Source organism: Microcaecilia unicolor, chromosome 12 (assembly GCF_901765095.1).
Source record: "Microcaecilia unicolor chromosome 12, aMicUni1.1, whole genome shotgun sequence".
Taxonomy (NCBI): Eukaryota; Metazoa; Chordata; class Amphibia; order Gymnophiona; family Siphonopidae; genus Microcaecilia; species Microcaecilia unicolor.
Window position 1 is genome coordinate 10,607,409 of NC_044042.1, and position 13,035 is coordinate 10,620,443.

General features: G+C 48.9%; 1 protein-coding gene across 3 annotated transcripts in view; it reads right to left on the reverse strand.

Annotated features, from left to right (window-relative positions):
- Nucleotides 1-13,035, reverse strand: part of KCND3 (potassium voltage-gated channel subfamily D member 3) — a 328,170-nt gene that overhangs the window by 71,595 nt on the left and 243,540 nt on the right. The window lies entirely within an intron of this gene.

The window sequence follows — 13,035 nt, forward strand, 5'->3', positions numbered from 1 at the left end:
TTTTCAGAGGAATCAAAACATGCAAATGAACTGGCAGTTGTGAACTCCCTGAAAAACAGGCCTGTGTGCACTCGGCAAGGACCAGAGCTGAGAACCCTGGGCTTAGGTAGCAGCATTACTTGGATTTTGGCTGCTGGATTCAATACAGTTGCGTTGGAACTCAGGGGTCCTTTTACTAAGGTGCGCTGAAAAATGGCCTGTGCTGTTGTAGGCGCGTGTATTGGATGCACACAGGTCCATTTTTCAGCACGCCTGCTAAGAAGGCCTTTTTTTTGGCCCAAAATGGACGTGCGGCAAAATTAAAATTGGCGCGTGTCCATTTTGGGCCTGAAACCTTACCGCTCCCCCCCCCCATGACTTAGTGGTAAGGTCTCACGCATTAACCGGGCTGTAATTGTCAGCACGCCTACACTGCCATTACAGACAAGTTAGCGCCACGAGGTAGAAAATAAAAAATATCAGATGCATGTAAAAAATGGAAATACCGCCTGGAGCTCACGGTAGTTCCAAATTGCGCATGTTGGACGCATGTAGGCGCCTATATGCCTTAGTAAAAGGACTCCTCAGTTTGTTGAGGGTGTGGCGATACCCCAGGATTTCATAAGGGGTGTTCAGCAACACCCACTATAAAAACCAGGTTCCCGATTTCCTACAAAAGAGCATTGTCTGCAGTTCCCCAGCAGAAGGGTATCTCTACCAGAATTTTGATATAGGTCCTTTTCCCTCATTGGCGGCCATCTCAAACCCGGCCAAATCCAAGGCATTTGGTCGTGGGAGGAGCCAGCATTTGTAGTGCACTGGTCCCCCTCACATGCCAGGACACCAACCGGGCACCCTAGGGGGCACTGCAGTGGACTTCAAATATTGCTCCCAGGTGCATAGCTCCCTTACCTTGGGTGCTGAGCCTCCCAATCCCCCCCAAAACCCACTACCCACAACTGTACACCACTACCATAGCCCTTAGGGATGAAGGGGGCACCTACATGTGGGTACATTGAGTTTTGGGGGGATCCTATTTACCAGCACAAGTGTAACAGGTGGGGGGATGGGCCTGGGTCCGCCTCCCTGAAGTGCACTGCACCCACTAAAAACTGCTCCAGGGACCTGCATAGTGCTGTGATGGAGCTGGGTATGACATTTGAGGCTGGCATAGAGGCTGGCAAAAAAATTGTTTTTTAATTTTTTTTTTGGGTGGGAGGGGGTTGGTGACCACTGGGGAAGTAAGGGGAGGTGATCCCCCATTCCCTCCGGTGTTCATCTGGTCAGTTGGGGCACCTTTTCACGGCTTGGTCGTGAACAAAAAGGGACCAAATAAAGTCGGTCAAATGCTCGTCAGGGCCGGCTTTCTTTTTTCCATTATCGGCCGAAGCCAGGCATCTGTTAACCACGTCCTCGTCCTGCCTTCAGTACACTGGCGACTCGCTCCCTTGAACTTTGGCTAGCCCTGCGACGGAAAGCAGTTGAAGCTGGCCAAAATCGGCTTTCGATTATACCGATTTGGCCAGCTTCAGGAGAAGGCCGGCCATCTCCCGATTTGTGTCGGAAGATGGCCGGCCTTCTCCTTCGAAAACAAGCAGGTTAGTCAACAGTGTCAGTAACTGAACTGTGTTTTATTTCTGAAACATTACACCTGAGGCATTTATTAGCGGAATAAGTTACTCAATATGCTTTGGTATGGGAGTCCTCTTCCTGTGGGAAACATACATAAATACTGCATTTTAAAGCATGAGGAGCAAGGACCCCTCCTGGAAATCCTGCAGAACCTCCTTGCCCTCTGTGATCAAAAACAAATGCTCTATTCTCACTACAAGGAATGGAGGCAGTTTGGTTTTCTGTATCAAAATAAATATAGGAAAAACTAAGGAGCCTCTTTACTAAAGCTAAGCATGTGTTAACGAAATTAGCACACGCTAATGCCCGGATGCAAAGAACAAATCATTAAGAAACTCCAAACTGCCGAAAACACAGCAGCCAGACTCGTATTTGGAAAAGCGAAATACGAAAGTGCCAAACACAGTCGAAACCCAGGCCAAAGTTTCGGCCTGTCTTTCAGACATCGCTGCCTGGATGTCCAACCGGCATCTGAAACTGAACATGGCAAAGACTGAGCTCCTTGTCTTTCCACCCAAACCCTCTTCTCCTCTTCCCCCACTTTCCGTCTCTGTTGACAACGCCCTCATCCTCCCCGTCTCTTCAGCCCGCAATCTCGGAGTCATTTTCGACTCCTCCCTCTCCTTCTCTGCCCATATCCAGCAGACAGCTAAGACCTGTCACTTCTTCCTCTATAATATTAGCAAAATTCGCCCATTCCTCTCTGAACAGACCACCCGAACCCTCGTCCACTCGCTCGTTACCTCTCGTCTTGACTATTGCAACCTTCTCCTCGCTGGCCTCCCGCTTAGCCACCTATCTCCCCTTCAATCTGTCCAAAATTCCGCCGCACGTCTTATCTACCGCGTGAACCGATACTCTCATATCACCCCTCTCCTCAAGTCGCTTCACTGGCTCCCGATCTGCTACCGTATACAGTTCAAGCTTCTCCTATTGACCTTCAAGTGCACTCAATCTGCAGCCCCCCATTACCTCTCTACCCTCCTCTCCCCATATGTTCCCACCCGTAACCTCCGCTCTCAGGACAAATCACTCCTTTCTGTACTCTTCTCCACCACCGCTAACTCCAGACTCCGCCCCGTCTGCCTCGCATCACCTTATGCCTGGAACAGACTTCCCGAGCCCATACGCCATGCGCCCTCCCTGACCATTTTCAAGTCCTTACTCAAAGCCCATCTCTTCTCCCTTGCTTTTGGCGCCTAACCACCTTCTCCATTCATGATACCTACACTTACTACATAGTTTGTTACCTTTAGATTGTAAGCTCTCTTGAGCAGAGACTGTCCTTCCCCATGTTTAAACTTGTACAGCGCTGCGTAACCCTGGCAGCGCTATAGAAATGCTAAGTAGTAGTAGTAGAAAGCGCCAAACCCCTAAGAGAAAAGCTACACTGGCTCCATGTCAGACCTCATAGACTTACCATCCAGGAACACAAAAAGATCATCTCGCACATTCTTGAACCTCCACTACCCCAGTTGCAAAGGACTTAAATATAAATCAATATATGCGTCCAGCTTCTCCTACATCAGCACGCAACTATGGAATGCACTGCCAAACGCCATGAAAACATTGCACGACCTGGCAGCCTTCCGGAAATTACTAAAGACCAACCTGTTCAAAAAGACACACCACGATGATCCATCCTAAATACCAGACAACGAAACCCTTCCAGAACCAGCCAAAAACGAACTCTCTATACCTGACTGCTTCAGTCACTCTGTCATCAATGACCGTTAACGCACAGCCACCTTATTTCTCACGCTGGAAATGAACTGACTATCTAACTTACTCTATAATTTATTCATTTATAAACTTTAATGTAATACCAGTTTGTATTTCTGATCCCGGAATGGCGATCGCCATTACGGCATTATGTAAGCCACATTGAGCCTGCAAAAAGGTGGGAAAATGTGGGATACAAATGCAACAAATAATAATAATAACAATATATAGCATGATTTAAGTTGTGCTGCAAATACAGTCATAGTCTGATATTTGCAAGTGTAATTTAATTAGGTAACAAACCACTCAGTGCTCATAATTGCCAATTAACAAGCAATTATCAACACTAATTGGAATTAATTAGAATTTACACACAGAACTGTCTAAGCGTATTCTATCAGTTGATGCGCGTGAATTCTAAGTCACATAGCTGAAAAGGGGAATAGTCATGGGCATTTCTAAAATCAATGCAGGTTGTTATAGAACACACCTGATCCACGCCTAATTTAGGTGTTGGGGATTTACACCAAGGCTTACTTGGCGTAACTGCCCGTGACTAAATTTAATTGCACTGATAGGCGGTCGGCATATTCTAGAAACTGCATGGAAATTTAGGCTTATTCTATAAAGTACGCCTAAATTAAGGCCTACTTTATAGAATACACTTAGGCGTATTTTATTTGGGCATTGATTTTTTGGGCGTGATATATAGAATCTAATCCTAAATGCTAAGAACCCATTTTATACCTTTGAGCTTTTTAGCATTTAGCACATGCTAAGCTTTACTAAAAAGGGCCCTTAAGAATGCATTTTGGGGTCCTTTTATGAAGCTGTGGCTAAAGGGGGCCTGAACTGGCGTCAGTGCGCGTTTTTGACGAGCACCGAGGCTCCCTTTTACTGCAGCGGGAAAAGGCAGGTTTCCCTTTTCTTAAAGAAATGGCCGTGCAGCAAGTGAATCACTTGCCGTGCAGCCATTTCGGGGGGGGGGGGGAGGAGCACTTAACTGCCACCCATTGGGGTGGTGGTAAGGGCTCCAGGGCTGCCGAGCGACTAGGCTGGGCCCGGGGCAAGGCCGCCCCGCCTCCGCCCCCCGCCACTGCCGGTGCAGTCCGTGGTCTCACCTGCCTGCCTCCACGGCTCCGGGCCCCCTGCATTCAAGGTGGCAGTCACAGATCGCCTCTCTTCGGGCCTTCTCTCCCTGTGTCCCGCCCTCATCTGATGTAACTTCCGGTTTCCGCGAGGGCGGGACACAGGGAGGGAAGGCCTGAAGAGAGGCAATCTGTGACTGCTGCCTTGAATGCAGGGGATCCGGAGCCGAGGAGGCAGGCAGGTGAGACCGGGAACTGCAGCGCCAGCGGACTGACCCCGGTGCTGGGCCCCCCCTTGGAGGCCCGGGCCCGGGGAATTTTGCCCCCCCTGCTCCTCCCTCTGGGCGGCCCTGAAGGGCTCCGGCACTAACCCAGCGGGTAGAAAGCGGCACTGTCCAATTACCACCAGGTACACACCGGTGCTACAAAAATTGAAATATTTTTGCAGCGCAGGAAATGGCACATGCTGGGGGAGGGAACTATCGCCGGGCTCCTGCAGTAGCCTGGCGGTACTTCCCTTTTAGCACTGGGCTTACCGCTGCTTCATAAAAGGGCACCTATTCGAAAAGAAAACAGGGCACAAGATCCAGATTTTGGCTGGCATCAAGTATAGAAATGTGAATTAAGAACCAAGGACTTTGCACAGCTGTTCATTAATAAACCCTAACCAGTTTCAAAAACAAAGCCAAACATTTATGATGTTGTTCATATGAAACCACCGTACCTTCTGCAAAATAACATTCAGCCACATTAATTCTAATTGACTGGCTGCTCAAATTAATTTATGTACACATCTTGAGCACACGCACAAATTTGGGCACACAATTCTAGGGGGTTAGAGCCCAACCAGCACTATATTCACGTGCAAAAGTGCTAATGTTCTCTAACCTGAGTGCGCATATGGCACTTACATTTAGCAGCTCTTTTACTAAGCTGTGGTAAAAAGCGGCCTGCGCTAGTGCGGGTATGTGAAATTGACACGCACCGGGCCATTGGTTACCATGGCGGGTGAAAAAGGCCTTTTCAAAATGGGGCAGAAAATGACAGTGGCATTCTTAGGTCATAAGACATAAGCATCGCCACACTGGGACAGACCAAAGACCCATCTAGCCCAGCACCCTGTCTCCAACAGTGGCCAATCCAGGTCACAATCACCCGACAAGATCCACGGAGCAAAGCATTTTGTACTGCTTGTCCCAGGAATAGTAGATTTTTCCCTACGTTCCTTTAATAACATTCTATGGCCTTTTCCTTCAGGAAGCCGTCCAAACCTTTCTTAAACTCTGCTAAGCTAACCGCCTTAACCACATTCTCCATCAATGAATTCCAGAGTCGAATTATGTGCTGAGTAAAGAAAAATTTTCTCTTATTTGTTTTAAACTTACTGCACTCCAGCTTCATCGCATGCCCCCTTGTCCTAGTATTTTTTGGAAAGCGTAAACAGACGCTCCATATCTATCTTTTCCACTCCACTCATTATTTTATAGACCTCTATCATATCACCTCTGAGCCGCCTTTTCTCCAAGCTGAAGAGCCCTAGCCGCTTTAGTCTTCCCTCATAGGAAAGTCGTCCCATGAGGTCAGCTGCCACCTGGGGTGGATCGCCGCTATGTACCCCCTGGCGCATCACCCCCTTGGCGCATCACTTCCTGGGGGGTGTAGGGAGCAGTCGCGTGGCTGTCGGCTCTGCCGGTTCCCTGCCACTGAACAGGAAGTAACGTCAGAGGGAGCAGGGAACCGGTGAAGCCGACAGCCGTGCGGCTGCTCCCTGCATCCCTTTGCAGCGTGCACCTGGGGTGGACCGCCCCCACCATCCCACCCTTGGTACACCATTGGTAAATGGCCATGTGCCAATATTAAAGAGTAGCACATGGCTATTTACTGCCTGAGCCCTTACCACCACCTACTTATCTGGCGGTAAGGGCTCAAGCGCTACTCATGTGGTAATCAGGCAGCACGCGGCAATGTGGCTGCTCTGCCGATTACCACCGGGAACACCCCCTGCGGTCAGGGCTGCCGAGAGACTGGCCCGGGCCAAGGCCGCCCCCGCCACCCCCTGAGGTCACCGCCACCGCTCCCCCTCCACTCCCCGAGGTCGCCGCCGCCGCTCTCCCCTCCACCTGCCCCCCTACATCCGCCACCGGGCCGGGCCCCCTGCATTGAAATCACAGCGCCTCTCACCTCCGTGTGAAAGCGCAGCAGGGCAGCAGATCGCCTCCCTTCGGCCCTCCTTCCCTCCTTGTGTCCCACCCTCGCGGAAGTTACGTCAGACGAGGGCGGGACACAGGGAGGGAAGGAGGCCCGAAGGGAGGCGATCTGCTGCCCTGCTGCGCTTTCACACGGAGGTGAGAGGCGCTGTGATTTCAATGCAGGGGGCCCGGCCCGGTGGCAGACGGTCGACGAAGGAGGGCGGGTGGGACTGCAGCGCCGGGCCCACCTTGGAGGCCCGGGCCCCGGGGAATTTTGTCCCCCCTGCCCCCCTCCCCCACCTCTCGGCAGCTATGTCTGCAGTAGAAAATAGAAAATTATTTTCTACCACGGGACACTGCACGCGCTGACTTCAGAATTACCGCCGGGCGCCCTCGCTGCCCTGGCGGTAGGGTCGATTTGGCGCACATTACCTGCGCATAGCCCTTTCACAGCTTAATAAAAGGATCCCTTAGGCATTCATGTCTACGTTAAAGAAGTGCATTGTCTCCCATCGAGGGAACGTTCCTTAAGATGCTACAAAGTAACTGATTGCTCGTTCATTGAGGCACAGTTTAAAAGACACTTGGTCAGCCAAGATCTCTCGTGCCTTGTCGGCAGCTCTGCAAATACTTTTCCCAGCTGCTGTAAACACAGCAAGACTGCAAATGAATCATGGCTCAATATGACCTTGGAGGACTGATTCTTTTGCTGCCCTTAATGGCCCGCTCTCGGCTGTTTGGCAGGGGTTCTGCGCTGAAGAGCAGAGGGATCCATTTGACTTAAAATTTGGCTCATATACTCACATGTTATAAAACTCATGCACTGCTCCAGGGTTTTAACTCACTGCACAAATGACCTTTTTTTACATTGAGAGGCACAACATGGAAGATTGAATTTTCTCTTCTAAAAATAGAAGAGAACGTTCACAATGATGAAATAAGCCCAGTTGAGTGATTTTAGAAAAAAAAAAAACTTTTATAATTGGAAGAGTTTACTTATAAAAAATAACTCCCCAAACCCTTTTAATGCCTCTTAGGGCAGAAGTGATCCCCTGGTTCTTCCCGTCCTGCTGGTGCAACAACTGAAAATAGCTCCCGAAGACTAAAGCCAACATTATTTTTTTTTCTGTGGAAAATGACACCAGTATAATTTTTAAATAAAACAAGTGAAATCTCATTAGCTTTTATTCTATTCTATTAAAACCATTTATATACTGCTTCAGAGCTAATTAAAGCTATCCAAGCAGTGTTCAGTTTCATTTTCTTTCAAAAATGAAAGAACCAAAATGGTAAATTTTGTGAACATTTCCTATTTTTCATTTAAATCAAAACTATTCCCCCATATTCAACTGGTGCTGGTCGGCGTTTTTATTAAACACTGATCTTTGCCAGCTATGTCACTAATATTAAGTGCCAGGCCAGGCACCGAGTATCGGGGGATAATTTGGGGTGGGCAGGCTGACGAACTTATGCAGGCCTGGCCGATATTCAGCCAGGGCGGCATAAGAGTTGTGCGTCCCCTGCTGAATATCGGGCCTCCTCGCCCCCTCATATCTTCCCCCTTCCCCAGCCCATGGCATGATCTCCCCTCGGAGGGCCCCCCAGCAGGCCCTCCCCCAGGCTTACCTGTAGCCCTGGTGATCCGTGGTGGTCATTGGTGGCAGGAGCGCAGGCCCCTCACTCTTGCCCCTTGTGGCCGCTGAATGAAAATGGTTGACATGACCTTTCACGGCAGCTCGCGGAATAGTATTGTACTGTATTGTTCCACAAGCTGCCGCAAGAGGTCGTGGCGGCCATTTTCATTCAGCAGTTGCAAGGGGCAGGAGTGAGGAGCCTGCACTCCTGTCCCCAATGATCACCACAGACCATCAGGGCTACAGGGAGGGGGAAGAAAAAAGAGTCATTGAGGGGGCTTTTTTTAAATTAAAAAAAAAAGTTATGCAGCCCCAGCCCGATATTCAGTGCCGGGACCCACATAAGCTGCTTAGCTCTAAAACCATAGGCTCCTTTCTAATGCTGCCCCTGACCTGCCTCTTTTTAAAAAGGTGGTCAGAGGGAATATTCAGCGGCACTGCCTGAATATCAGGGGGGGGGGGGGGTCACCAGCGACAAGCAAATTAAACGGCAGGAACCTGTCCTTCCCGCTTAAATCGCTTTGAATATCGGCCCCTATCTCTGTCTTTTTAATGGGAAAACACTGACATAATTACAATTTGTACACATCAGGGATGGGTTAACAAAGATAGAGAAAATGTCATGTCCTATCATTGGCAAGCGAAAATGGTCAGGGTTTCATTTGCCAACAACAAGTGAGCAAATGCAAGCCCCCACCCCAGCGTTTCCTGGCTCTATCTTCTGGCCCCTCCTCCATCCCTCCTAAAATCTATGTCCTCCTCAAACCTCAGGCCTACCTTACGCCTTGCCAACTCGCTCCTGCCCATGGTCTCATCCATATTTAATATGGCAGCTGCAACCTTTCACCCTAGTCTTGCGGCCACCATAGCAAAAGTGGCCATGACCACGGATAGGAGTGAATGGGCATTGCTCTTGCCTCAACTTCCCTCACTGGACCACCAATGCTTAAGGTAGACCCAGTGGTGAACGGGGGGGGGGGGGGGGGGGGGGGCAGGGATGGAGGCCTGGCTTGGGACATGAGAAATGACATAGTATAGAGATTTTCTGGGTGCCCATCCCTATCACTTACACAGATGATACGAAACTATTCAAAGTTGATAAATCGCATGCAGACTGGTAGCAATCGAAGAATGACCTTGGTAGGCTGGAACTGGGCAACCAAATGGCAGATGAAATTTAATGTGATGCACATTGGAAGAGTAATTCAAATTATAGTTACAAGATGGTGGGTTCCACATTAGGAGTCACGGCTAAGGAAAAGGGTTTAGGTGTCATCGTGGGCAACACATTAAAATCTTCTGCTCAGTGTGCGATGGTGACCAAAGAAGCAAACAGAATGTTAGGAATTATTAGGAAAGGAAGAGAATAAACTGAGATTATCATGATGCCTCTGTATTGTTCCATAGTGAGACCCCCATCTTGAGTATTGTGTGCAAGTCTAGTCATTGCATCTCAAAAAAGATGTAGTGAAACTGGAAACAGTACAAAGAAGAGCAACCAAAAACTCCTCTCGTATGAGGAAAGGCTAAAGAGGTTAGGTCTCTTCAGCTTGGAAAAGAGACGGCTGAGGGGAGATAGGATTGAGGTCTGCAAAATCCTTAATAGAGTGGAACAGTAAAATGTAAATCTATTGTTTATTCTTTTGAAAGTACAAAGACTAGGGGCCACTCCATGCAATTACATTGTAGCGCATTTAAAACAAAATGGGTTTTCACTCAATGAGTAGTTAAGGTCTGGAATGCATTGCCAGAGCAAGTTGTAAAAACAGTTAACGTTGCCGGGTTTCAAAATGGTTTTTGGACCTGTGTTTCTCAACCTTTTTTTTCAGTCAGGACGCACCTGACTGACAATATTCACATATGTGATACACTGCATATATGGCCCTCAATGACATTTGGTATAGGATAGATACAGTATGGCAATTCTGGCTATTATGTGGGTAGAGCGGGGGAGGAGTTAGGGCAGTGCAGAGACCTAGCCAGCTAGCAGAGATGTCCAGTCTGCTGACCAACTGAACAACAGTATAAAGTTAGGACTGAATAAAAGATGTCCTCATTTTATGCGGCAAAGTCAAGCGGACACTGGTCTGAATATTGGCCAGTGCCTGGTTAACTTTCGGGTCGTGGTATGAAGTGCTGACATCCCCCTCCCTCCCTCATAACCCTCCCAGAACATCTAGAATCATCCCTTCCAAACCCCTTCCCACCCCCTAGAAGCAAAGCAGGACCCACCCCAAAATGTTATGAGAGAGACCCCCCCCCTTCTGATGTCTACTCCCTCCTGCCACTCCCGGGAACCACAGTAAGACCCCCACTGCCAGATCCCCCTCCCTTCCCCTGCTCCTCCCCCCATGGTTGTAGGCTTACTTTCCCATTTCCCCCGTGGTCCAATAGGGAAATGGGCAGGAGTGATGTCCTCCCTGTTGCAGCTGACTCCCTTAAAATATTTTGGTTCCAGGGGTGGGGGGAGGGAGTGAGCTTGGGAAGGGTGCAGATGATCTGAGACTCTGAACTACATGGCAGACCTAATAAATCTACCAACTAGAAACACAAAAAGTTCAGCACGCACATACCTAAACCTCCACCACCCAAGCTGCAAAGGACTATAATATAAATCAACATATGAATCCAGCTTCTCCTACATAAGCACACAACTATGGAATGCATTAGCAAACATCTTGAAAACAATGCATGACATAACTATCTTTCGGAAATCTTAAAGACCAATTTATTCAAGAAGGCTTACCATAATGATCCAACCTAAACACCCGAATCATGCAACACAACGAAACTTGTTACCAGACTATTTGTGGAGGAGGGGGGAGAAGGTAAAATGCTAGACCATGCCTTGATAATTTTATCACCATGTAAGTGAGTCATGAGACGAAGAAACATGAAAATCTCTGATCTACATCATCTCTGGCTTTATGTTACTCCTGATTTTTATGGCTCTTACTCGAATCATGACCCCCTTGTTCTGAAGCTTCCCTTGGTTTGGCCCACCTCCGCTGAAGGGTTCCTCCCAAATTCCCTGCTCTTTCCATACTGGCTCACATGTAAAGCACTCCGTGATGGCTGATCAAGTGAAACCAGGACACCGCCATATAATGATGTATGGTCTCTTAGGAATTCTTTGTATCAAGCTGTTAAGTTTTTTTTGTTTCCCAGCGCACATCTGCATGACAAAACTACAAACAACTCCAATTAAATACATGTGGGTGGAAAGATAGATATATTTTTGCTCCTCTTAATTACCTGTGTCTTAGGGCCTGAATCACACATTGTCCCACTGTTAGCCCTCTTCTGGTTTGGTTTGGTAATAGATTGTTTTTGATACTATATCTCAGTATGAATTCTTTGTGTATTATCTTAATTATTTATTTATGAACATTTATATCCCACTTTTTTCCACATACATGCAAAGTGGCTTACAATGTACTGAAGAATCAATTACAATAACAGTAGATAGGGGAAAAGGAACAAGGTAAGAAGGAAAAAGGGAAAGGATGAGAGAGTCTAAAATGGACTGTGGAAATCCAGACGCTGAGATGGACCAGAGTGGAACGAACAGCTCTCGGCAAGGCAAACCAAAATTGGGAACAGCTGTAAGACCCAGTAGGCGCAGACGAAGTGCAGAAGCAGCAGCAGTATGCGGCCTGGAGAGTGGAAGAGATTCCCGGAGGCGAACGACAACACCAGGAGGCCGATAATGCCGGCGGGGACCGAAATGTCAATGGGCCAGGCAACAACACCGCACAGGAACAGGGACCACAGCCAGCAGGAATCAAAAGCATCAGACCCCCGCAGCATCCGGTGGCTCAAAAGGAAGCAAGACCCACACAAGGTGCAGCCATTCCCGCAGGCTAAAACTGATTCTGCTGCTGGACCAACGCGGCCGCCGGCGGTAGTTAAGGGTTGAACTTGTGCCATTTCCGGTGCTCCCCAGAAATATTTTTGGTCTAACGCGGTGTTAACCTGGCGGTAGTCCGGCATTGCCATGTGCTGCCCGGTTACCACAGGGTTACTGTGGGAGCCCTTACTGCTGTGGCAAAAAGGGCTCTGGTGTGCGGGGAAAACTGCCCCCGCCGCTACCGCAGGGCCCTTTTCCCCACAGCGTAGTAAAAGGACCCCTTACTTACAGGGGCGTAGCCAGACACCCAATTTTGGGTGGGCCTGGGCCTAAGATGGGTGGGCAGAAGAACTCCACCCTGTCCCACTTTTGTCTCTCCCTCTCTCGCCTGCATGCCATATGGGCTCTCAAACATCCCCCCTCCCCCGCATACCTTTTAAGTAGCAGAGTTTCACCAGCAGCGAGCAGCAACTAATACACACAGCTCATGTTGGTCCCACAGCCTTCCCTCTGATGCAACTTTCTGTTTCCACGTAGGCGGGAATACATCAGAGGGAAGGCTGTGGGGTCAGTGCGAACAGTACGTATCAGTTGCTGCGTGCTGCAGGTGAAGATCTGCTATTTACAAGGTATGCAGGAGGGACAGTTGTTGGGAGTTTTTGGCTGGTGGGGCTTGGGGATCCCTGCCAGCCACATCATAGGTGTGCTGCTACTGGGTGGGCCTGGGCCCACCTGGGCCCACCCTTGGCTACGCCACTGCTTACTTAGCTGGTTGGCAGACTGAATATTGCTGCTAATCAGTTATGTTCTGGCTGTGCCCAGGCTCCATCCCCAGGTATATGTTGGACTATTTGTGGAGGAGGAAGGAGAAGGTAAAATGCTAGACCATGTGTGGGGTCTGCCTTGACAATTTTAGGGCTACCTCAAGAATCTAATGTTTT